The sequence below is a fragment of the Notothenia rossii genome, assembly GCF_949606895.1.
Source record: "Notothenia rossii genome assembly, chromosome: 2".
Taxonomy (NCBI): Eukaryota; Metazoa; Chordata; class Actinopteri; order Perciformes; family Nototheniidae; genus Notothenia; species Notothenia rossii.
In genome coordinates this window covers 65,601,114-65,628,581 of record NC_136904.1, presented here as the reverse complement: position 1 = coordinate 65,628,581, position 27,468 = coordinate 65,601,114, and the positions used below count along the sequence as shown (strand labels likewise).

The window sequence follows — 27,468 nt, the reverse complement described above, 5'->3', positions numbered from 1 at the left end:
GCACAGGCAGTATGATAAATATAAAGAGCTTTTTGAACATTAATGTCCCAGTAGAGACACTACATACTGATATACAGGACTGTCTCAGAAAATTAGAATATTGTGATAAAGTTCTTTATTTTCTGTAATGCAATTAAAAAAACAAAAATGTCATACATTCTGGATTCATTACAAATCAACTGAAATATTGCAAGCCTTTTATTATTTTAATATTGCTGATTATGGCATACAGCTTAAGAAAACTCAAAAATCCTATCTCAAAAAATTAGAATAGTTCCTCAGACCAAGTAAAAAAAAAGATTTATAACAGCAAAACACAATCAAACATTTGAAAATGTCCATTATTGCACTCAGTACTTGGTTGGGAATCCTTTTGCACGGATTACTGCATCAATGCGGCGTGACATGGAGGCAATCAGCCTGTGGCATTGCTGAGGTGTTATGGATGCCCAGGATGCTTCAATAGCGGCCTTTAGCTCATTAGCATTGTTGGGTTCTGGTGTCTTTCAGCTTCTTCTTCACAATACCCCACATATTCTCTATGGGGTTCAGGTCAGGGGAATTTGCAGGCCAATCGAGGACAGTAATGCCATGGTCAGTACACCAGTTACTGGTGGTTTTGGCACTGTGGGCAGGTGCCAGATCATGCTGGAAAATGAATTCCTCATCTCCATAGAGCTTTTCAGCAGACGGAAGCATGTAGTGCTCTAAAATCTCTTGGTACACAGCTGCATTTACTCTGGGCTTGATGAAACACAGTGGACCAACACCAGCAGCTGACATGGCTCCCCAAACCATCGCTGACTGTGGGAACTTCACACTGGATTTCAAGCAACTTGGATTTTGCTCCTCTCCAGCCTTTCTCCAGACTCTGGCGCCTTGACTTCCAAATGAAATACAAAACTTGCTTTCGTCTGAAAAGAGGACTTTGGACCACTGTGCAACTGTCCAGTGCTTCTTTTCCTTAGCCCAAGTCAGACGCCTCTTCCGTTGTCTTGAGTTCAGAAGTGGCTTGACCATGGGAATACGGCTATTGTAGCCCATTTCCCGGACACGTCTGTGAACAGTGACTTTTGATACCTGGACTCCAGCTTCAGTCCACTGTCTTTGAAGCTCCCCCAAATTCTGGAAGCGACTCTTCTTCACAATGCTGTTAAGGCTGCGGTCATCTCTCTTGGTTGTGCAGCGTTTCCTGCCACATTTCCCCCTTCCAACAGACTTTTTGTGGATGTGCTTTGAAACTGCACTCTGTGAACAGCTTGCTCTTTGAGAAATTTCTTTTTGTGTCTTACCCTCCTGATGGAGGGTGTCAATGACGGTCCTCTGGACAGCAGTCAGATCAGCAGTCTTCCCCATACTTGTGATTTAGTTTACTGAACCAAGCTGAGTGTTTTTCAAGGCTCAGGAAACCCTTGCAGGTGTTTCGAGTTAATTAGACGATTCAAGTGATTCGTTGAACACCCTACTAGTATACTTTTTCATGATATTCTAATATTTAGAGATAGGATATTTGAGTTTTCTTAAGCTGTATGCCATAATCAGCAATATTAAAATAATAAAAGGCTTGCAATATTTCAGTTGATTTGTAATGAATCCAGAATGTATGACATTTTTGTTTTTTTAATTGCATTACAGAAAATAAAGAACTTTATCACAATATTCTAATTTTCTGAGACAGTCCTGTACACCTGAACATCAGCAGGAGAGGACTCTTTAAAGTAGAGACACTAAATACTGATATGATCCTGAAAATGAGCAGAACATTTTACATTATTTTGACTTTTAAAAGTGTAATCAAGCCCAATGTCAATACCAGGGCCAAACTCAAAAGCCCCCTCAACCGGTTTCAGTTGAATAAGTACAATGAATCTAGGGTTATGAAACTAAATAATAATGCAATGTTTGTTATGTACTCTTTAGGAACATGGACATGAAAACGTGTTGTTCATGCATAGGCACATTTCAGAGAATGATGTGATTAAAAAAAAAAAATGTCCGAGTTGGTTTAACAGAGATTCAGTTGTTTCTTTTTCAGCAGCTTGGTTGGCGGTTGCTTTGAAAGCTGCTCTGGCACTGTGGGCAGAAATGAGGCCAGGGAGGAAATCCAGTGTGTAATTGCAGCGCTAACAGCAGCAGGGTTAGCTCTGTGTGCAGGAGCACAGATAGTTGGGGGGGGGGGACTCTGACTGCTGATACAAGCTCGGCTGGATAGTCAAGTCAAGATGATTTTCTTTTTTAGATCAAATAACACAAATTACAAACTTACCACACAGCCTCTGGCACCCTCTGTCCTTCGACACACGATAAGGAAATAAAAAACCCAAGATCGTAAAATGACAGTATAGGCAATCAGAACAATACATTTATAGAACGATATTAAAGAATATTTTATGAAAAATGGTGGTCATCAGATAATATTTATTCCCCACTTAAACAATTTATATTTGTATTGTTATTATTACTATAATTATTATTCATATTATTGTTATTACTATTACAATTATTACTAAAAGTATTATTATTGTCATAATGGTCTATATATATTTTTTATATTTTTAGGTTTTATTATTTGTATTTATTAAGTTATCTTTTAAACAAACATACATTAGATACATTGATCTTCAGCAGAGAAAATCTGATGTATGCCATATTTATTAACAGCTAATTACCAAACACACAAAATGTCTGTCTAGGAGTAAATAGCAAATGTGCTGCCAAAAGACTGCACTCATGTCAGTAATAGAAAAGACGCAAGGTACAGACTTTATTAGGTTCCATTAGAGACAGACTTTGAAAGCTGATGAAAAGCTTCAAAAAGATAACGCTTAAATACAGAATGTTGGCCAATAGACAGTCATTATTCCTCTGGGTTAACACGGGATTTCTTGAGTAAATGTCTAACCACAGTCGTTTTAAAGCTAGGGGGACAGGCGCAGTCTGAAGTCACACATTAACAATACTCAGCAGGATTCAGAAAGGGCCTGAGCTCTTGGGGTAAAGCAGACAATCTGGTTTTCAATTAATATTGTAATACCAATTCTGCAGAAAAAGCTGCAGTTAAATGAACTAATCCTGTGTCTAATCTCATTTTATGCGGAACACAGTTTGCCTTGAGACGAGGTTAGACGTCTATGAACTAGCCTTTAAATAAAGTATGCATTGATCTGATACTGAAGCAAGGCTGGATCAGGTATAAGGGCTGCATCATTTGGAAGAAATAACTAATTCTGCTTACTTTCAGTTATTTTGCAAGTATGTTATTAGTCGCAATATGAGAGGGAATTATTATTGTTATTGAAAAATAAGTCAAATACATCCTTATGTACATTTGTAAGGGAATCTGTACCAAACAAAGATTTTCTACTCAGTCTGTGTACCTTGTACACAATTCGTTATTTTATTAAGTAACACTGTCAATCTATGTATTTATTTCTCACGTTTAGTTTGACAAAGTTATGAAAGCAAGGTATAAGGCAAGCCTCATCTTTCCTTAAATGATCCTGGTCACTTCCACACAGTGAAGCATAAAACTAATAATGAAACACTGCTATCAGGTCAGTTCTTCCCTTGGCATTGGCCCACACTTAAAACCCAGTGCTCAGTATCTGTTTGGGGACTAAAGAGATTGGGGCATCTCTATTTTAAAGTGTGGTGTGTGCAGTTCACTGATAGGATTTCATTCTTTGATTGGAGGCAATATGAATGCACCTTAGGCCAGATGGGGGACGAGGACAAGTCAGTAAGCAGACAGAGCTTGAGCATACAGAACTCTGTCTCATATTAAAGAGTGAATACACATGCTGAAATAGAACTGAAATGAATCTTGCGTAAAATAACAGCAGGCAAAGTATGATTGATAATATTTGATTACATAGTGACAGGGGATTCTGTGTCGGGGAGGAAACAATGCCAACACTAACAAAAGGAGCTCCTGCGGCTTTGTCTTTGTATAATAGACTCATTAAACCCAAAACACTGCTTTGAAATTCCTCTTGTCATGAGGGAAATTAGAAGTCACAACATTTCAGACACTCCTTTAGTCAACCAGTGTTACTAAAGGGGTGTCACTCCTCGAGGGGAATGAAATATTAGGGAATGGCAACGCTCTGCTGCCCTGCTCTAAGTGCTGGTATCTTACATTTGCATTGAGTTATGTTTTTTGTGTAATGGAATTGTGGTATTAAAGAAGTAGTGTAATCCTTGAGAGATAGATGTTTCAAGTGGTGCTTCCAATCGATTCAAAATGTAAACGAGTTAATCATAATAATATCATTGTGTTTGTTTTATTTTGGGCGAAGATAACACAAATACACGTTGGTGTTGTCATAAAGAAATGCATGACAAACTGCTAAAGTCAGGATTCTTACCGTCATTAAAAACCTGGAAAAGTCATGGAAATTCAAAATGCTAATTCCAGGCCCTGGAAAAGTCATGGAAAACAATATTTTTCTCAAAGTTTTGGAAAACTCATGGAAATGTAACCAAAGTTGCATCAAATATAATTTATATTTTATCAAATCGCCAAAATAGTAATACTATAATGATAATAAATACTGTATCGTATAGTAATGAAACTTACCGGTATGGTACCGCTGAGAAAGAGTTATTTTTTTGGTCATGGAAAATGAAGTAAAGGTCATAGAGAAGTCATTGAAAATCATTGGTGAAAAAGTGTATGAACCCTGTAAAGTTCAGTTTGGGTTGAATTTAATATTGTGATTATGTGTGCTTAATTTATCCATTACATTTTGCAGATTAAAAGCGAACAATAACGCTTTCAACGTTAATAGTCCTACTTTTAAGGTGTATGATGCAGTGTCTTATAACATTGCAATATCAGGATGCATGACAAACTGGTAAGATAAATCCTAGATTTGTATTCTATATTTGAACGTGACTACTGAATGATTGGCATGAAGGCCAACCATTTTCCGACACTTCATCAACAAGCATCTACCAAGCTGCTGTCCGTTAATCTGCTGTGATTGCCCTCTGTGTAAAGTGTGCTACACTAGGCATATGCTTGTATGGTACTATTCTTGCTGTCGCTATCATATTGTGAGCCCCATCTGTTCCTACATTATTGACCCCTGTCCGCTATCTTCCACACGTGCAACTTCAATAAACTGGCGCGTGCTTTAGCAATGCATGGCTCTGCATTGATGTTCTAGCTTTCTTTGCCATTTCACTGCCATGTCATTCATGGTAAACAGGAATAATGGGAAGACAATGTGTTTGCGATTTATGTTGACAGCCCTAATCTATAGGTAAAGGTTTAAGTATTTTACAACGTTGCAAGAGCAGGGTCTGTGAAAAGAGAAACAAACTGAACTTGGTTTATTAGGTCAACCTTTAGCAGATGATAGCCTAACTCTGTAGAAAGCTGTACTGTATGACACACACTATTGGTGATCAGTCAGAAGGAGGATTCCATGCTTGCAAACATTAGAACATCTTTGGAGGACAAATATGCGGATATTGTGTTTTGTGCATTTGTTTCATCGCTCTCCAGACAGCAACAGATTTGAAGTTGCAATGAAAGATATCTATGCAGACCATGCTGTTGTTCCTCTGTCAGTGTAAGATGCCTTGTAGCATGTGTTAGGAATTGACAATGCTCTGATGTTTGTCCCGAATGACAGTACCCTATAATAGGCGTATTTTAAAATTCCACCTGTAGCGTGCAGGTTTTTACCAATGCACCTTCTCAAGCTTCCCCACACACAAATGGCTACTCAGACTTCTGTCATCTCCACAAAGCACACGTTGTCCCTCCTTATCCTGACCTTTTGAAGCAGAGCTCATCCTCTTCCTCCCGGGCTTCCATGCTGTGCTGTTCCCCCCCTGATTGTTCCTCCTTCATCAGTCACAGCCCTCACACTGTCTGAGAGGAGCAGACAGTGACGGATGCTGATCGCTTTGCCTATGTGGCGACCCCCCCCACCCCAAGCCTCACTGCCAGTCAACAGGCTCAGACCAGGCTTCCCTTTTCCATGAGGTAATGAGCTGCTCTCCTCATTTACAGCACCACATTGATCCAGGAATGAGCATAAATACCAGAAATTAGTTAGTGTTTAGCACTTCCTGGTTCCCTCGTCTCAAAGTAAAGAAATGTAATCTCTGAATGAGGTTGAGGTTTTTGGTTGAGTGCCTGAAATAAGGTCTGTGGTAAATATAAGGAATGTCTGAAGCTTTTTCATATCTTAAAAGTGGCTGTATTCATAAGACTACTAGACACCATCACTCTGAACATTAGCTGCATTAGCAGCATTAGCTAACGCACAGTATTCAGAACATCATGTTCTTTAAAGCATTGCCTAAGCTATTTACTTCTGCCGACAGCCTCAACTATTATAAAAGGGGTGTATACTGTATAGTATTTAGTTTTGAATTGTTTTGCACAATGTAAAAACACAACAGAGAACAAATTATAAACGGAGCAGGAAGAGGCGATTAACCCAGTGGGCTTATGAAGAGCCTCCACCTCATTAATGTTCAAAATCACAATTTTATAAAAACCACAATATCAATATACAATCATTAGCATACATTTGATAATAACTTTTGATAACTCACTTTAAGAACAACACATACTAAAACATCAATAAAATTAGACGCATGTAAAAGTAGAAGAGAACATGTGAATATGAAACAGGTATTACAAAGTTGTCAAATGATTTTTCAGGCAGTTTTTTAACCAATCCATACAGTATTTTGTATGACAAGCCTTTCCACCATTACTGACGAAAGTATAGTATCATAATCTGTCTTTTCCACAGCTCTTATTTTCTACAATTTTCCAAAAAGCGATGGAAAAATTCCATCGCTTTTTGTTGCCAGTCTTTCCGACGCTAACACATGGATCGGCCATGAAACCATATGTCCTCCCTGCACCACTCTATACTGTTACTGTCTAACTCAGACAAATTCATTGTTCATCACATAAAGAATTATGCCCAGACAAATGGAGAACACATTCTCTTAATCATAACAGCATCTCAAATTAAAAATACTTGTTTTCTTAAGCTTTCTCTTTGATGTTAAATACAAAGAGTGCTTCCTCTTGACTATTCATAACAAGTTTATAAAGTGCTGGGAAATAAAACGATTTACTGACTCCGAGACTGTAAAAAAAAATCCAATATGATCTTTTTGTAGCCCAAAAGCATTTATTTTCATAGCGGAAAGACTGAGTGTTGGTGAGTAAATGTCTCTGGGAGAAGCTACCTGAAAAGAACCACTTTGATCTCAGCTGGTCTCGTGTCATGACTGCAGATAGCTTTGTTCTCTTGATTTATTTCCGCGGTTTGTTGCTCACAATAATCGTTTGAAATATTTCTGGGTGGCTGTTTCAAATTCATGTCACACAAACTATTAGAACCCCCAATACAAAGAAGCTTTTGTAGCATTTTCTTTGGATTATACGGATGAAATAGATGAATTTTGATGTGGCATGTGTTTATAACATGTTGTACAGTATGTGGTTCTGCTTCTCTGCACGTCTTCTTTTGATATTCAGAAATCCACTGTCAGAAACAAACTGCTAAATTCCCTTTTCAGAAGTTTCAATCTATTAAATATTATAAATGTGTCATCCTTTTATAGATATTTTGCATGCTGTGTCAAAACAATAATAATTCCAAGGCCACTGGGTTTGTGTTCTTAGTCTTGAAAAACAATGGTGAGTTTCCAGCTTTTAACCATTTTTGGTTTGGGTTTTCAATCTAACATTTTTCTTATCATCAGATATTCTGATATTTTTTCTCGATTCACAGAGCTAATATAAAAATACTAATAAGCTTTAATTTCCTTTTTAATGTGACAGAGCAAAAAAAGCAGCAAATCCTCACATTTAGGAAAGCAGAGTTTGTTTGTTTTTCTGGAGAAAAAAAAATGGATTAGCAGTTGAGCTGTAGTCTTGTGTCCGCTATAAAAATAGCCATAATGCATATAAATAAGATCAATCGATCAATCAATGACTAAATGGTAAATATTAGGGATGCTCCGACGCCGATCGTTATCGGCCGATATTCACTCTCGGCCGACCGCTCTCTATAAAGGCCGATCAGGAGAGCCGATCACATGACGTAAAATACATGGTACTTTTCTCTGTGCGCAGAAAAACAAGCTCGCCAAAATGTCGGGTCACTCATTACTGGATCAGTGAGCTGCATGAGACTTTCTTTTTTTTTTTCAAATATTTTTTTTTTTCTTCTCCATGTCCCATAGGGGGCTCCGTACCATACCTATATAAAGTATATAAATATAGTTTTTTTTTCAAAATACCAAACAGATCCAGCATTTTAGCCATGCCTCATTTGCTCTTTACAGCGCTGTTTTTGCAGGGGGCTGATTCTGTGAGCTGCAGCTGACCACACTCAGGAGAGGGGAGCGTGCTCTGAGATCAGCTGCTGGGCTGTCAGAAGAGGGGGAGAAAAAGAGATCTCCATCCTCCGTGTTTTATTCTTATGTGATTATAGAGTCATTATTCATTTGTTTAAAAGCTCAATAAATAACAAAGAAGAACTTTGACCGGCACTTTTATGGAGCTATTTCAGGGTCATAAGTTTTGATCAATCAAAAAAATACAATTTATTTGAAAGTTCAAGTTTTTATCCTGAACTTTGAAAAATACAACGATGTATTCAAAATAAAAATACAATTTTAAATCATTTTACAGGTCGAATATTATTTTGACTCAGTTCAGCAATTTTTTGGAATAAAATATTTATTTTCAGATTTCCCTTTTATACATATTTTGATATTTGAATACTTATTTTTTTCAGTTGCAGATTTTTCGTTTTCAGATTCAAAACAATTATTTTTTCAGTTTCAAATCTTGTTTATTCAGGTTTCACCTTCAGATCGTTTTTCATTTTCAGATCTTTTTTTTTCGCTTCCAAACTTTTGGCCCTGATGTTGTTTGGGGTGCGGGGCTTAGCAAAGAGTAGTTTGGCATCCTGAGTGGCAGGCCTCCCTCTGTCATGTTGACTTTGTGGATGTTAGGTAGCCCGACAAATATAACTCAACACTTTCTATACACAATACTCCTGTGATTGGCGAGAAACAAAACTGATACCAGCGTCAAAGTTCCGTTAAGTGAGCTGTTGAGCACCGTAGTTGGCAACAATCAAGGTATAAGAGCATTAAACTGTGCTAGAATGTGAAATTCCGCCTGCAAGGACCCAGGTTCGATTCTGGCCTGAGGTCTAATAAAAAATTTTTTTTTTAAAATCTCCCGTTCATCGCGTCCATTCGTGACCCACCGATCACATCTCTGCACCCCCCACACTTTGAGAAACGCTGCTTTAAATGGAAGATCCCCATAGCCCCCACCCACCAGATCAGATCGGCGATCGGTATCGGCCGATCTGATCTTTAGCTAGAAACGCTAATGAAAAACTGTTAGAAATTGAATTTTTTTAAAGAGAAAATATTCTCCAAAACCGAGTCTATTGAAAAATAGTCTTGGCTTAATATTCCCCTAAACAATTTACAAACCCAAAATGGGTTATGGGATGTTGAGGACAGTAGACATATATCAAATACAAATGATCAAAGTGCGATTTAAAAAAAGCACCAACCCATATTCTAATTTTGACTAATTGCGCATGGCCTACCAGATACCTCGATATAGATATTGTAACGATATTTTAGGGTTGACCCTAAAATATCGTTGATGCTTTCAAGTTTAATAAATAATCATTAGTAGTGTGGATATAATAATTAAGTGGGTAAAGTAATATGATTGAGCAGCTATAACAGTCTGGTAAATTCAGAAAAATACATCCTTATACATTATTGCAGCCTTTAAAACCAGGAAATGACAACACTTCTGAAATTACCATTTCTAAAATATAAGATGATATCTAGTCTCGAATCACAATACCAAACCTTACACTCCTTAGTTGAACACTGTATTCTGATTGGTCAACTTGGGCACTTCAGAGTGTGTTAATGCTCCCTAATACACTGCTGCTAAGGATAACATGACCGTTGCTAAGGAGTATCAAGGGACTATATTCAGTCATACAATCCACTGTCGATTTGACGTCAGCTGTGGACAACAGATATACATTTTCACCTCTGTCGGGTGTTTACATTAATGACCGCCTCGCTGCACGTTATCTCTTACATAACACTCTATCATACCATCATTTATATATTCTGCCCAGCCCTAGATCCAGTCTATGAACTGTGACACAGTTATCTTGTGTTTCTTCAGAAGCAGCGAGCTGGCAAATCTGGAGCTTATTGAGTCTGATGGCTACCACGTTTAAAAGGCACTGAAGTGTATTGACCTGAAACGTATTCCTCACCAGAGCTTTGCTTTAATTCAGTAGGCACCGTCCTTCCGGAAACCGTCACCGTTATTTGTCCTTTTTGATTCCTGATGACCGATTCATCTTGGTCTCTGCATGACGAGTGATGAATATAAATTGTAGTAACACAGTCAGGGAGCGCAGCACTGCACTAGAATAACAAAGATACAGGTTTGACTTTGACATCTTTATTTAAAGAGAGTCTAAAGTGACTATGCAGTTGATTATTCTCAGTCATGCTGTTTAAATGTCTCACTCAAATTAGTTATGAGATAAGGTAAGGTGATGTGTTATAAATTATCTTTCTCACTATATCATGACTTTTTCAGCAGTCTGTTGTCAAGTGTTTGGCAATGACTGTGATTTATAAGCACATTTAAGTAGCTGCTCACCTGAATACCCAACAGAGAGGTTACATTTCATGCAAGTTTATTTTTCATCTCACTGATCACAGCTACTGTACACTGCAAGTGGGAGTGGGACAGTTGTTCTTTACGGACTGTGGCAAGGTTATCTGGAGTGTGATAAATACTGTATATCATCATGAATTATACAGTTGGTCCACCTAGAATAGCCGTAATGCTTGTTTCCCCCGATGTACATGCAAGAGATAACACTTTGTTGGAGCCTAATGGCATTAGATTATTTTTCTGCGTGCTCTTTCGCCCCTCCCTAAAAGCCCTCTCGGCCAGGTTGTGAGTGAAAATAGTTGTGTGAGTTCAGCGCGAGCGAAGATGGCAGAACAAGAGCAACTCGTGAACAAGAAAGGTAAAACTAGTTCCGCTGTTTGGAAATACTTTGGGTTTAAGGAGTCCGACAATGAACAAAAAACAGTAGGCCTACAGTGCAACAGGGGCGGACTGGCCATCTGTGTGTTCTGGAGAATCACAGACGTCATCATTTCAGTTGCGCTGACAGGCGACGGAGGTCAACAGTTTCCCCGCAGCGAGGCTCCCTCCTCCCCCCGTTGACCGTAAACAAGATTGCCCCCTCGACTTTTTTAAATTTTATTTAACCTTTATTTAACCAGATAAAAGCATTGAGATAAAATCTCACTTCTTCCACCACATCACAGTCATCAATTATGGACGCGCTTTACAGTGCAACGGCCTACTCAACCGGCTCGCAAAGACACAAAGATATAATACATGCCATCACATTCTAAAGACATGTGCCCAATTAGCACGGTTAGCAACCAGGGGTTTAAGCAACTGGTTAACACTATGTACAAGCGTTACGTGATGCCATCTCAGCATAATTTCACCAGATCTGCACTGCCTGCCCTATATGACAAATGCCATGGGGAAGTTGAAAAATATGTGGCTTCACAAATGATTAGTGAGTTATTTTCACATTAGGTTCTATTGGTCCTAGACATTAAATACGTTGCACCCATCGTGGATGTCTGAAGCTTATGTGTAATAAAAACAGCATTTACTAACAAGTGATTAAAAAGAATTCTAAACATAATCACGTTGAACATTAGTCACCTTTAGCTTAGTGTTGGTGATGCGCAGCCATGCTATCCTGATGTTGTTTTGTTTTTAGCATTAGCTTTTTACTTCTGGAAAAAGATTTACGCGTCCAAAGTAAAAACCCTGCAAGTATCATAGACGTGTGTTTGCCAAAGATCTTGTTTTCTGCAGTTGTCTGAAATCCAATGGAAAAACCCATTGCTCTTTTGTCCCGGGACCCATTGCAGTGCTAACTTCCGGGTCGGCCTAAAAAAATACTTAATCACTGCACCTCTCTGTTACCACTTCCTGTCACAGCTACTCTACACTCACAGAGAAGGATGGCCCCCTGGCAGATTGTTTTGGCCCGCATATGGATTGAACTTTAAAGTTGGCATGAGGTCCGCCTTCCTTTGTGTTACTGGAATCTACTCCAGTAAAGTTCAGTCCGCAAGTCTTTAATGTAGGGCTGCTGAAAATATTCTGAAGCAGGGAAAATGAACGACTCAACAGCATGATTTAAATAATATCAGTTAATGCTCTTCAACATATATTTATACCCCTTTCATGCACGGCAGTGAGTCATATTAAACCCAAAGCGCAAAGTTTTACCTCTGCCAGTCATGCTTGCTTCTCTAGAGAAAAAACAAGTTCAATGTTAAAGAGGCTGCAGATGAGGAAGAGCTGGTACAGGAAAACAGTTGCCATCTCACAGGCACATTTTTGACTTCCTGAAAACAAGATACAGAAAATAATTGAGGTAAAATAAAGAGGCAATTTGTTTCATATCACAAAACCAAATCATTATAAAGAATGCATTGCCAAGAGAAAAAAAGGCAGTTTACTAGAATATAACTTTGTCTTTATAGTTTGTTAATGACACTTCATATCCTAAAAGCTCCCTGTGATGAGATAATACAAGTTGTGAACTACTGATTTTATCCCCAGTTATGATGATTTGTCTTTTATGCAATGAGTTCCCGGGACCCTCATTCAAATGGATAAAACGAAATATGTTTCTTTTTTGACAAATTGTACTGATAAACCTGTGGATTATTTCCATCTTTCTGTAAGAATACTTGTATTCATTGTATTCTAATCAATCTAATATATATATATTCACAATGTAAACAGAACATTTAAAAGTTGTCAAGGGGAGAACACTGAGGCATGAACTCAATTGCACGACTCAAAACTCAGACTCAGATAGCGTTTCAAAATAAAGACTTTACTGGAATTTGCACAGTAATAAAACAAGGAAAACAAAACCACTCTTTCGAGGAAAACTATAATGCGATCTATAGCATAGGTCCGTGAAAGGTCCGTGAAAAGGTCCGTGAGGTAAGCCGATACGTGGTCTTCGAGAGACAACGAACTGACAATTAACAGGAGGGAGCTAACACAATATATACACAGGTAAAGGGGACACAGTTGGAAACAATCAGGGCGGGGAAAATAATCAAGGACGCAGGAGACAGAAAAGGGGCGGGGAGCGTGGAGGCCTGAAATGAGAGGAAGAAATAATTAAGGGTATAGACATAAAGCACAAGACAAAGGGACATGACAACTCTAACATAAAGAATAAACTTTCACAATAAGTTTCTTGGACATGACAGTACCCCCCCTTCTAGGGACGGCTCCTGACGGCCCAGGCTCCTCTGAGTTGAGGCGGTCAAAATCCTCAATGAGGCTTTTGTCCACGATGAAGCGGGAAGGAATCCATTGCCGCTCCTCAGGACCATAACCCTTCCAGTCAACCAGTAACTGTCGCCCTCTACCCCTTTTCCGACTAGCCAATAGTGACTTGACCGTGTAAACCGGACCTCCATCGATCATCCGGGGGGGCGGGGGGGGTTTGACGGTGGGAACCATAGCGCTCTCCTTCAATGGTTTTAATTTCCCTACATGGAAGGTGGGATGTACCTTCATGGCCCTGGGAAGCCGTAGTCTCACTGAGACTGGGTTTATGACCTTGGTGATGGGAAAAGGACCCACAAACCGGGGAGCCAGTTTTCGGGAGAGTACGTGGAGGGGAAGGTCTCGTGTAGAGAGCCAGACTTTTTGGCCTGGCTGGTATACAGGGGCTGGTCGGCGTTTTCGGTCTGCTGCTCTTTTAACCATTTGTGAATTCCTGCAGAGTATCTTCCTAGCCGCAGCCCACACGCGCCGACAACGCCTGACCAGAGCGTGGGCAGACGGGACCGTGACCTCCCTCTCCGTGGCTGGGAACAGTGGCGGCTGGTAGCCATAAACACAGTGAAACGGGGACAGGCCCGTGGCAGAAGTAGGGAGGATGTTGTGTGCATACTCAACCCAGGTGAGGTGCTCGCTCCAGGAGGATGGATTCTGGGACACCAGGCAGCGCAGGCAGGTCTCCAGTTCTTGATTTAGGCGCTCTGTCTGGCCGTTAGACTCCGGATGATATCCAGACGAGAGACTGACCGTGGCACCGATGAGGCTGCAGAACTCCTTCCAGAAGCGTGACACAAACTGGGGGCCCCGGTCGGAGACAATATCCTTAGGGAAACCATGAAGCCGAAACACATTCTGCATCATGACCTCCGCCGTTTCCTTAGCTGAGGGCATCTTTGGCAGAGCAATGAAATGTGTCATTTTGGAAAATCTGTCCACTACCGTGAGAACTGTGGTTTTACCTCTAGAGAGGGGCAGGCCAGTGACGAAGTCCATGGAGATCTCTGACCAGGGCCTGTTGGGAATAGGGAGTGGTTGTAATAACCCTATTCGCGATCTGGAAGAGGTCTTGTTTCGAGCGCAGATAGGGCACGCCTCCACATACTCCTTCACCTCCTTCTCCATGGATGTCCACCAGAAACGTTGTTTAACAATGAACATAGTTCTCTTGACTCCGGGGTGACAGGTGAGCAGCGAAGTGTGAGCCCAGTGGATCACCTGTGGTCGCTCGGCCTCCTGAACAAAAATCCGGTTAGGCGGGCAACCCCTTGGTGCAGGAGCTCCAGCATTGGCACGTATTACCTCCTTCTCTACTGGCCAAGTCAGCGCTCCTACCACCCGGTTCAATGGGATGATGGGTTCCGGCTCCTTGGCTGCAGGCACAGGGTCAAACAGACGGGACAGAGCGTCAGGCTTGACATTCTGAGACCCCGGCCTGTAGGAAAGAACAAAGTCAAAACGGTTGAAAAACAAGGTCCACCTAGCCTGGCGGGAGTTCAGTCTTTTGGCCTTTCTGATGTACTCCAGGTTCTTGTGATCGGTCCAGACCACAAAAGGATGCTCGGCTCCCTCCAACCAATGCCTCCACTCTTCCAACGCTAACTTCACGGCCAGCAACTCACGGTTTCCCACGTCATAATTTCTCTCTGCCGGGGAGAGCTTCCTGGACAGGAAGGCGCAGGGGTGAAGTTTGTTGTCCTTCTGTTGTTGCTGGGAGAGGACCGCTCCCACCCCCTCGTTGGAGGCATCCACTTCCACCACGAACTGGCGAGTGGGATCCGGCATGGTAAGTATGGGGGCAGTGGTGAACATCTTTTTCAGCCGAGAAAAAGCCTCCTCAGCCTGAGGAGACCACACAAAAGGCACCTGAGGGGACGTGAGGACATGAAGATGGGCTGCAATAGCGCTGAAGCTCCGCACAAAACGTCTGTAAAAATTAGCAAAGCCTAAAAACTGCTGCACTTTTTTGCGAGAGTCAGGGGTAGGCCAACAGGCTACTGCGCTAACCTTCTCTGGGTCCATCATAACCTGACCTGGGGAAATGATGAAGCCCAAAAAAGTGACTGTTTCCACATGAAATTCACACTTTTCAGCTTTGACAAACAACTTATTTTGGAGCAGTTTCTGTAGAACCAGGCGGACATGTTGTTTGTGGGTGTGAAGGTCAGGGGAGTAGATCAGAATGTCGTCCAGATAAACAAAAACGAAACGGTTCAGAAACTCCCTCAACACGTCGTTGATCATAGCCTGGAAGACTGCAGGAGCGTTTGACAATCCAAACGGCATGACCAGGTATTCATAATGTCCTGAAGGGGTGTTAAAACCCGTCTTCCATTCATCGCCCTCCCTGATCCTGACCAAATGATAGGCGTTCCGCAGGTCTAATTTGGTGAAAACCTTGGCTTCCTGAAGCTGCTCGAAAGCGGACGAGATGAGAGGGAGGGGGTACCGGTTTTTAACCGTAATGTCATTGAGAGGTGAGTAGTCGATACAGGGCCTAAGAGACCCATCCTTTTTGCCCACGAAAAAAAAACCTGCCCCTGCTGGGGATGAGGAATGACGAATAAGCCCTGTCTTGAGGGAGGCATCAATATAGTCCTTCATGGCCTCTTTCTCAGGTCCTGAAATTGCATAAAGTCGACCCTTAGGAATGGGAGACCCGGCAATTAAGTCAATAGCACAGTCATAGGAGCGGTGAGGAGGAAGAGCCAGAGCTTTGGACTTACTAAAAACTTCACTAAGGTCGTGGTAGCAGGAAGGAACTGAAAGTACATCCGGAAGATATATTTTTGGGACTGTATCCTGCCTAACACTCCCAGTGTTACATCCCCTGTCAATCTCTGCTACCTGCTTAAAACAGAGATCAATGCAATTTTTTCCCCACCCCTCCACCCTCCCAGATTGCCAATCTATGTGAGGGTTATGAAGTTTCAACCAGGGAAACCCCAAAATGAGTGGATGTTGGGCTGAGTTAAATAAGTGAAAAGACATTGTCTCATGGTGGTTATCATTACATCTTACTTCTAAAGGCTCCGTTTGGTGAGTCACTTTAAACAACAGCCGCCCATCGAGAGCACTCGCTTCAAGAGGCTGGGGTAGAGGTTTAGTTTTTATGTCCCATTTTTTAACTAAACCCCAATCCATAAGACTTTCGTCCGCCCCTGAGTCAATGAGAACACCATGAGTAACTACATTGTCTCTGATTTTTACCTGGATCCGGGTCAGGGTGCGAGGAGGAAAGTCAGAGGAAGAGATGCGGCTCACCAACGTACTCCTCTTCATTGGTGAGCCTCCTCTTTTACCGGACAAGCCGCTTGTGGGTGTCCGCGCTGCCCGCAGTAGAAACACAGACCTTCCTTGAATCGACGCTGACGTTCTGCCAGCGACAGCTTGGCGCGACCCAACTGCATTGGCTCCTCCACGGAGCCAGGGGGCGCTGTTGTCCGGAACGCAGGTGGTGAGGGGTGACGGGGCCTCCAAGAAGAAGTAATATCCAGCGGCGAGCGTCTCCTCTGGAGAGGTGGATCAACCGCATCCTTGGATTTATTCCTTCTCCTCTCCGTCAAACGATTGTCTATACGTAAAGCCATGGATATGACAGAGTCCAAATCAGCGGGCAGATCGAGAGGCGCCAGCTGGTCTTGTAAAGAATCCGAGAGACCGCTGACGAAAGCGTCAAACAATGCAGCGGAGTTCCAGCCGCTGTCGGCTGCCTTAGTCCGGAACTCGATGGCGTAGTCAGCCACACTCCGCTGATGTTGTCGCAGCTTGATCAGAGCCCGAGCTGCTTCCCTGCCCGGCGTGGTTTGATCGAAGGTCTTCCTCATAGTGTCTATGAAGTTTTCCAGAGACCCGCAGATAGGCGAGCCTCGGGACCATTCTGCCGTGGCCCACGCTGCTGCTCGGCCGGAGAGATGAGAGATCATAAAAGCCACTTTGGAAATGTCCGTGGGAAAAGCAGCCGGTTGGTGGTGATAGTGTAACTCACACTGCACGATGAACGGCCGGCAGCCTTCTGAGTCCCCGGAGTACCTTTCGGGTGGAGCCAGACGCATGGAAGCACTGTGCGGCTCAGTAACCCGGTTGGGATCGAATCCGGTCACCGCTGGAACCGGAGGAGTCGTAGGAGGAGAAACAGCCTGCAGGTGAGTGAGCACACGCTGAACCTCTGCTGCCAGTAGATTAACTTGGGTCGTCAACGATGTTTGTAGTTCCCCCTGGCTGCTGGTTAGATCCTGCACTCCCTGCTGCATGGTGGCCATACGCTCCTCTTGTTGCCCAAGACGTTGGCCCTGAGTTCATTTTGATGGTCAGTTCGTACTGTCAAGGGGAGAACACTGAGGCATGAACTCAATTGCACGACTCAAAACTCAGACTCAGATAGCGTTTCAAAATAAAGACTTTACTGGAATTTGCACAGTAATAAAACAAGGAAAACAAAACCACTCTTTCGAGGAAAACTATAATGCGATCTATAGCATAGGTCCGTGAAAGGTCCGTGAAAAGGTCCGTGAGGTAAGCCGATACGTGGTCTTCGAGAGACAACGAACTGACAATTAACAGGAGGGAGCTAACACAATATATACACAGGTAAAGGGGACACAGTTGGAAACAATCAGGGCGGGGAAAATAATCAAGGACGCAGGAGACAGAAAAGGGGCGGGGAGCGTGGAGGCCTGAAATGAGAGGAAGAAATAATTAAGGGTATAGACATAAAGCACAAGACAAAGGGACATGACAACTCTAACATAAAGAATAAACTTTCACAATAAGTTTCTTGGACATGACAAAAGTGTGATTCAATCCATACAATGTTTTTTATGCTAGTAGTTAGTTTAACATTTTAATTATAAAACGGACAAGTCAAATCAAGCAATCTGATTGGTTCTTAGCCGTGATATACTGAGCGTATACCACGGGTAGAATTGTAAGTTACTTTTAACAACAAGTCAGTATCCCTCCGCGTCTGAGAAAAACAGTATACCGTTGGGCTGAAAAGCAAACTGCCTGCAGTTTGGTTTTCATACTGGAACAAGAAAGCAGCGGAGAAGTAACGGGGCAGATATTCCTCCTTTTTACGCAGCGGTCCAGACATAGACATCAAACGGCAAAACATACAGTATTCAGTGTGCAGTTCCTTTGGCATTAGGGCAGGGATATCTAGATACTTTCCAAGGTTTGACATAATGAATTGTGCTACTTTTAAAGCAAGCAACGATGTTTTCAAATCTGTAATCAAAGAGGTCCGCAAAAACCCTATCGACCAACCAGATTGCTTGATTTGACTTGTCAGTTTTATAAATATATTTACATTTCTTCCGTTACGAAACAAACTTACAAAGCATAAGATTTTAAGACAACATTTAAAGGAAGGCTCCAGTCATTAGATAGTTAATAAAAACAGTATTTAGTGAAACATTATGTTTCAACCATACCCTGAAGAAATCAGCAATATTCCCCGGTAAATAATGATTTTATAGCTCTTTTTGATCAAAACCTGTATATTCCGTCAGGCAGCTGCCATTTTGGCCATTTTCAGGAGTCACATGATCCGAAAAACTAGGTCGTGACGTCATCTATTCGTTCACTTTGTAAACACGACAGCTCATTCGACGAAAACATGGCGGAGTATTTGAGTTTGGACTCGTCAGCCAAGGAAGAAGTTTTGAGCAATGTGGAGAGATTGGATGGGGGAATTCAGCCATACAGGTTCGAGCCAAGTGGCCAGAACCGTCAGGAATCCAGGGACAGTGACGATGAGGATGAACAGCACGGTGATCTTGCTGGAGACGATCCCTTTACTCGTGCAATTGATTTCGGGGGGCGAGTAGGGACACCTGTACATGAATGGTGTACTTGCGATCGGTGTGTAGCCATGGACAATCCTCTTATGAACATATGTTGTCATGAGCTTGAAGAGCTTGAAAATAAACTGTTCACAGACGACTTGGATTGCATATGTTTACACAGGGAATTTGACACTGTGGTGATAGAAAAAGCTGTATTGAGAACAGCACTGGTTGCCATGAAGGATGTGAAACGCACCACGTTTGGTTGAACCAATAAATGAAAGGTGGGTAAATTTGACGGGTACAGCCCTTTCTTCTTAGAATTATATATACTTTACAATTATTATAATTATTATTATTATTATTATTATTAATGGACATATCAACTAAAGACATTTTATTTGGTTAGGAAGTTCTGGATTACAGATTGAATTGACTTTATCAAAAGTTTTATAATGACGTTTACATTCTAGGAAGAAATGATTTTCATCCTCAATCTCATGGCAATGTTTGCACAACCTGTCATTTACAGGAGTATTTGTGTATCGACCATATTCAATAAGAAGTTTATGGTTGTTAATTCTAAAGCGTGTCAAATGGATTCTGTCTACAATTGCATGGCAAGGATATGAAGGACAATGACAGATAATTTTAAAAACCAAAACTTTACTAATTATAGCCATGATAAAAGAAATCAAAAAGCATATCTACAGAATGCAGTCTTTATAGAACAATGTAGGCTATGAGTCCTAACACAGGGCTGCCAACCTTTGAGTTCAGCTTGGAGTGAGATTTTTTTTGGTGAACCGAAAAAAGAAACGTTCATGTGTACAGTATTACAAATGTATTGAACATGTACAAGGTTTCCCATTAATGTACCGGGCGCTACAGTGGAATACGCACATACACAGTGTACCCGCAACTCTTACAATCAAGTGCTATTTTATAAGTGGGGGGGGTCCTCATCTCCTCTAGGGGGTCCGGGGGCATGCTCCCCCGGGAAGATTTTTTTTTAAATATTGAAGTTAAATGCATCAACCTGGTGCATTTTGAGAGCAAAATGAATTTATGGTAAACAGATTTTCTTTTTCTTTATGGATATTTTACAAATCACTCACCTTTTAAACTGTATTCTTGTTTCACTGTCATATAGTATTTCAAAACTGTTTTTCATTTATTCTCATAAATGGTGACCAAAACGTATGACACCCACTGAGATAACTAGACTAAAGTATCTAAACAGAGTCCCTTACCTCACTGAGCTGTAGTTATCTCTCAGTCTGAAAGGACAGAGCTCTCCCTCTCATTGTTTTAGAAACAGCTTTTAATATCCATTAAGCTAACTAGATACTAACAACAACAATGCAAATAGTGAGTTTGGTAGAAATATACTGTATAATAGTAAAGTTATTTAAGATGATGCCATATTTATTGAAGATTTTACATTATAAATATTCCCCACAATTATTCAAAAGCATATTCTTCCAAACTCTCTGCTGTAGTATGACCACCAGGAGACTATTGATGTGTGTGGTGAGTTTGGTAGTAATAAGCTGTATAATAGTGATTGAATATTATTGTATTCTCTTTTTTCGGAGTTGCACTTTGCAGACGGTCCCTGAGCAGAGCACTCGTTTTTTTCTCCGGCTACGGATAGAGACCAATGTAATGTGCCCAGCTCGGAGGACGGCGCGTATTGGCTTTTTTCTTATCAAAATGTGATTGTAGTTCGTTGTCAACCTTACCACGGTACTTAGGAGATGTCATTTGTGTCTGAATAACGTTTTCGTGAGTTATTGTTCCGTGAAATCAGAATCTTCCAATATCGTTCCAACTTTACTGAACTAAGTAACATGCTCACATTAACTTCTACAGCTGCCCTAAAACACAGGTGCAGGAATGATTCCTCAAACCTTGAAATGACTTTCCTCATCTAAATGTCAACAGTTTTTTGTCAGAAGCCTGAAATATGGTCTGTCGTTAATAAAAGCTAAAGATGTTCTCATTTTATTCTACAACATAATATAGTCAGTAATAATCCCACTTGTCAATCTCCAAAGCTTTTATATGTCCTAAAAATGGCGGTTCTAAATGAGACAACAAAACGTAATCTCTTTGACACAAGTCCCCCTTTAGCTTATTGGTTGTGATGCTTAGCCATGTGACTGTGATATAGTTTGATTATAGGCTAACGTGGGCTTTTTACTTCTGGTGGTTGCATTTACGTGTGTTAATATATGGAGATTATCCCATTGCTTTCGAGGAAGCCCTTGTGAAGCTAACTTCCAAATCCATCTACAAACATACTTCATCACTGCACCAGTTTATGTGAAGAAAACGTGTGTATTAAATGTTACTTGGAGGTAAAGTCAATGATATTCTGATCAGTATGATGTATAATTTATACACAAGAGTTGAGATTGTAGAGCACAGAATACTATAAAAATAACTAGTTTCTAAATGTAACAATGGATGTTCCTATGTATTTCAGGTCATACCCAACGACCCTCACTTCCATGCTTTGTTATCCATCATATACTGTATTTTCAGGAAGCAGTTCCAGAAACAGAAACAAGTGTATTGTAATCCAGTATAGCGTCTCTCTTTGTCCTACTTTTAGTTTCCAAACACCGGAATTTGCCTCAGAGTTTAAAGCATTCATGCTTCTCAGCAAGTCTCACATTCTCATTTATCTTTAGTGGAACACTTAACGTCAGCAATAAAGGTAATGAAAACTGATGACTCCCCATCACAGCGGGTAAGACCTACCGTCTAACACGTTTCTTTCAAATTCAGAATCACAAGTGAAGTCGGCTATCAACACATCACAGCTGCAGGGAAGCTTCCAAAGGTCAACAGGTTCTGAATCCACTTCAAGACACTCGAACTTGCGTACCATGCTGCGATTGGATCTGGCCCTTCCTACTAGGGTTGCCAGAAACTGACCATGATCGAAATCGATTATTCGGCAGGCCTGGCGAATAATAATCGATTATTTGACCAACCCCCACCCCCCCCCCCCCCCCCCCCCCCCCCCCGCGGGAGAGAAAAAAAAAAAACTCAGACAAAAGGAATTCCGTTGTTTTCTTTACTGGAACATGTTTAACAGTACAAACAAAGTAAACGACAAATAAACCAAAGTCAACATGATGTTTGTTATTTTCTAAAGTGTCTGCCATTGCCTTTATTTGGAGTTGCGCTCTGCGCAGCAGTGCTGCGTCTTTCTCTGTAACCTCTTTGGCGTGCTTCGCACTCAAATGCGAACGCATTGTTGAGGTTGAGCTGTGATAGACCAACGTCTTTTCGCAGAGCTCGCATTTAACTTCCTTTGGACTTGTAAGTTCGAAGTAGTTCCACGAGGAGGAACTCTTTTTACCTGCCGCTTTGTTCATCTTTAGTCGCACGTGTGAGGGAGAGGGAGGGTGGGGGCGGGGTCGGTGTGTAGCGTGCTGCAGCAGCAGTCTGCTCTGCATGCAGGCTTCCTCCAAGTTTACAGTAAAACAAACTGGTGGTGTGACCAATGGCCATTTACAATTATTAATACTATTACTATTATTAGCATTAGTCTACATTTTGGTTGAAACTAAGCCAGAAAAAAAAAAAAAACATAAATAATAATTAAAATATATATAAATAAAATCGATTTTTTTAAATAATATTCGATTATGGAGACTGTAACGAATATTCGAATAATCGAATAATCACTGGCATCCCTACTTCCTACATCCAGGACATGGTTAAACCGTACACCCCAGCGCGTGCACTCCGCTCTGCATCAGCCAAACAGCTTGCTGCACCCGCACTGCGAGGGGGACCCAAGTTCCCATCAGCAAAAACACGTGGGTTTGCTATCCTGGCTCCAAAATGGTGGAATGAGCTCCCCATCTTACGGCGCAGACTGAAAACTCATCTCTTTCGACTCCACTTTGAGCGATAGAATTACTAACAAAGCACTTATATACTAATAAAGGGCTGGCTTATCTAAAGCCAGTTGAGTAGCACTTGAAATGTTTTAGCTCTATGAAACCAAATGTACTTATGATTCTGTTTTCTTCAAGTTTGTATCTTGTTGGTCGAATGCACTTATCGTAAGTCACTTTGGATAAAAGCGTCAGGCAAATGCAATGTGGTAATGTAATGTCAACAGATTTCCCACAATAGATGCTGAACAGTCAGTGCAAAAAGCACCGCTGACTTTAAACCAGTAAGTGTCAAAGCACGTCTTCAGAGTGAAAAATTATATTTTTAGAAATGCAGTTTACCCTCTCTGTGACACCCTGCTTATTCCACTCACTGAAGTGTGTTTGTTACTTCTCTGACATGTTTATAGCTTTGAATTGGGTCAAAAGAACTAGAGCTATTGGCTAGCCCTCCAACACATTGTAAGTGATTTGCTAAGGGGCGGGGCATCTCAAGGCAGTTGACAAATCACAACAGAGCCGGCCAGCTAACCAATCAGAGCAGACTGGGCTCTGGTTTCAGACAGAGGGTGAAATTAGGTACAGGCATTATGAGAAAAAACAAAACCTTTTTGAACATTAACTCACAGTCAAGGCTCAAAATACAATTATGAAACCTGAAAATGAGCAGAATAGGGCCTATTGAATTTGTACCATATTTAAATGCAGACATTAGCTATTCAAGCAGCTTAAATTTCTTGGTTCCTTTGGCCCATTTAATGCTTTTCAGTTACAGTTTGCTGTTAAAATACTTATTCAACAAACCTTTTTCTGAAGCGAGTCTTAAATCACAAGTGTAAAGCAGTGAGATTGTTGCATGAGAGTGTTTCAAGAGGAGTGCTCTGAGTGGAGATGAGAGTATTTTCACAGTCAGGAAGCAGGGATGGTCAGAGTGGAACCCCTGTGGCGCTGGATTGGCATCGGGCCGCAGGAGACAAAATGAGAGGATTTTACTTCAAGACAGTCGAAGTCTAGCAACAGCGTACTTTCCAAAATGTGAATATAAAGGCTTAACTTACATTGGGTTTCAAAGGAACAACTTATTTACAGAAGGCAAAGATACGACTGGCTATGCTAATGTGTTTGCACCAATTAAATGTGCCATATTAAATAAAAAACACTTCTCTCCCTCTGGAAAACAATGTTGATCAAAAGTGTTGAAGAAAAAACTAAGTCCAAAGTTTAGTTTAGTTTTTCTTTGCTATAATACCATTGGTCTTATAAACATTTCAATATTTTTTACGACATCTTATTTAGACGTATAGCGACAAATAGGATAATACCAATGTAAAGCTTCACAGATGGAAAAACAGTCGGAAAACTTTATTTAACCTCAGGCGAAATTGGGTTTCATGACAATTTCAGAATCTTTGAAGAAAAAAACTAATAAAAATAGATACACATTTTAATATATACAAATAGAATCATAATAATAATGTACAATTGTGCAACAAAAAAGATACATATATATTTTCATCTAGACATGAGTTAAAATAAAATATCCCAAAAATGATACAATTAATATATTAACATAAGTTAAAATAAAATGACCAATAAATATAAAATAAAAACTAAAAGTATTTAGTAAAAATATCAAATTAGCTAATTCAACAAGAACATAAACCATTATATTGTAATTCCTACAGTGGTGTATTAACACAGGGTAAGGAACTATGAAGGTAGATATGGTGCAAAATGCGAGAGCGTGTAAAACCTGATGGGAGCACTTGCAGAAAAAAAATCTGAGTTTGTGTGCATACATTTACACTTGTATAACATATCCACGTAACTGTGAACCAAATTTACACTTATAAAATATCCACGTAACTGTGAACCAAATTTGAAGTCACAGAAGAAGAAAAAATGAACTTAGTGATGAAATGTTCACTTGTAGAAAAATACATATTTTTAAAATATATTTTCCATTACAACTGCAACTTGGTTTTTACAACCTCTCAAATCAGTCATTACAACTTGACAAATCTGCTCTGTGGCAGTATAAATCAACGAATCTGTGGTCTTGACTTTTGCTACACTTCTTGCGATAAATGTGTTGCAAAATTAATTTTCACCTGTAGATGTGGGGGGAGGGAGGGGGGTTGGAGCGAAGGGGCGGAGCTATCAGAACGACGAGTGACCTGACTGGAGACTGTGGGGCTACGGTTCGTGTCGCTACGATGGTCGCTACCAGTCCGCTGACATGGCGCGTCAACCAACGGTAAGTTTTTCCCATTACTTGCCCAGTATTACTTTGAATAGTATTATTGTGATTGAGGATTAAATCCGCTTTGAAGACCACCATTTTATATCGTGCAGTTTAGCGGCAAAATAACGTCAGTTAGCCAGCTAATGCTAGCTTTGTTAAGTTTATGCTAGCTAAACAAGTAGTGGTTGTAGTTTACAGCAGTAATTAATATATTATAGCCTACTGCTTTGGCACTAACGGTTGATAACCGTTTATGAAAATAAAACCAATTGAACTGTACTGAAATAATGACAAGTGTTGTAATTGTCTTGGGCTCCTGCTGTGTTTTTAAAGCCTTTGTAAATTATCCATGCTATTTTCTATTTAGCTAACGTCGAAGTAGTGTATGTGAAATCAACCTCAGAAAAAGATGTGTTTATATTACAATTATTAATGTCATATTTCAAGATGATTACTTAGATATTACAATATGGTTGGTTGAGCTGGAGTTCATTATTGAGCTTACACGTTAACGTCATTCATATCTGAAGAAGGAACCCAAACCGTGTTGTTTTTATTAATTGTATTACCAAATTGATATCAAATAAACAGTAAGCATTGGTAACACAACTTCCAAAGTTACAGTAAAATAAAAAGGACCCTGACTCGGACAATACACAATCCAACATGTTCAACAGAAGATCAGTTATATTGTTTGTACACATGGTCATACTTCACATATATATCTGTTTGTTTAAGGTGTCCAGGTGATGCTGGCAGGCTGGACCAGAGAGTGAGAGACAGAACTGGACTCCTCACAGCAGTGAACTTAAGCACAGGTATAAATACTATTTTTTCATACTGTACAATTAAAGAATCAAGAAAGATATTGGTTTAAATAAATGAAGTATTGACTTGAATACACTGATATACATTCCATTAAACAATACTAAATACTAGATCACCTACACATCAGTGAAGTTGAGGGTTTTTTCCATGCAAAAGGTTACATTTAGATGTTAACAAGCAATGTCACTTAATCAGCTTTCTAATTTAATGTATTGAAGGCAAATCTATTTAACACATAGAGAATGAGAACTGCTACTATTTATTTCTCAATATTGTCTGTAAAAAACGTGGTAAAAGTTATTATTTCAGTGAGACAACAGAGCAAGCTTCTACAGTTGCACTACGTTTTGATAACAGTTAAATATTATTTTGATAATAAAATATATTTCAATGTTGATGAATTTCATACTGTTCATTCATAATCTGATTACAATTACAAAATAATTATATCTACAGCCCCTAAACACACAAACACACCGCTTTCATAAATAACACACTTGTTCGGCAATAATGTTTTATGTTTCCTGTCATTTTTGTTAGGAAAGGACATGCCTGAAAGACACGACTCAACATGTTCTCCTTCTCTGAGGGTCAAGAAGAACATCCAAGAGGAAAATTAAAAGCTGATGTTATGAGATTTTAAGACCAGTACAGGACATTCACTAAGAAACTACTTTTATTGTGAAAACAAAGATCTGCACAACAAATATTTTTGTAGTCTATCAGGAGTCAGGACCATCATTTGTTTGTGACGCTGCCTGCACCTCAGAGAAGGGGTGGTTATAGTCAGGCTTATAAAGTGTGGCGAAAAACACAGTCAGCTGATGGGATGCATCTATTTCCACATTTACACTCCATCAACTGATTATTTCTATTTGCCTCGCTTTATGAGCTTCACATCACCTGTACCTTGTACCGCAGAGTTTGCAACGTCACAAAGAAATGGGGCCAATCTTCAGTCAGATGTGAATGTGTAATCTAACATTTTCAGTAAGAATAATGGACAAAAGGAGTGCAAATACAAATTCAATTTATTGAAATGTGAACCCAAAATGTTTTAAATAAAAAGCACATGTGGACATTACATTACATTGCATTTAGCTGACGCTTTTATCCAAAGCGACTTACAATAATTGCGTTCGAGCAACAAAGTACAAACTTGAAGAAAACAGAATCATATAAGTACATCAGGTTTCAAAGAGCTAAAACATTTCAAGT

At 40.4% G+C, this 27,468-nt stretch overlaps 1 protein-coding gene and 1 long non-coding RNA gene across 6 annotated transcripts in view; both read left to right on the top strand.

The window, feature by feature from the left end:
• gulp1a (GULP PTB domain containing engulfment adaptor 1a) overlaps window positions 1–27,468 on the top strand; it is a 138,244-nt gene that overhangs the window by 14,392 nt on the left and 96,384 nt on the right. The gene's annotated exons all lie outside the window — the stretch shown is intronic.
• LOC307029855 lies at window positions 25,323–27,356 on the top strand. The gene is made up of 3 exons (XR_013805428.1): window positions 25,323–25,434; window positions 26,161–26,240; window positions 26,791–27,356. It is a non-coding gene; the product is annotated as an uncharacterized lncRNA (long non-coding RNA).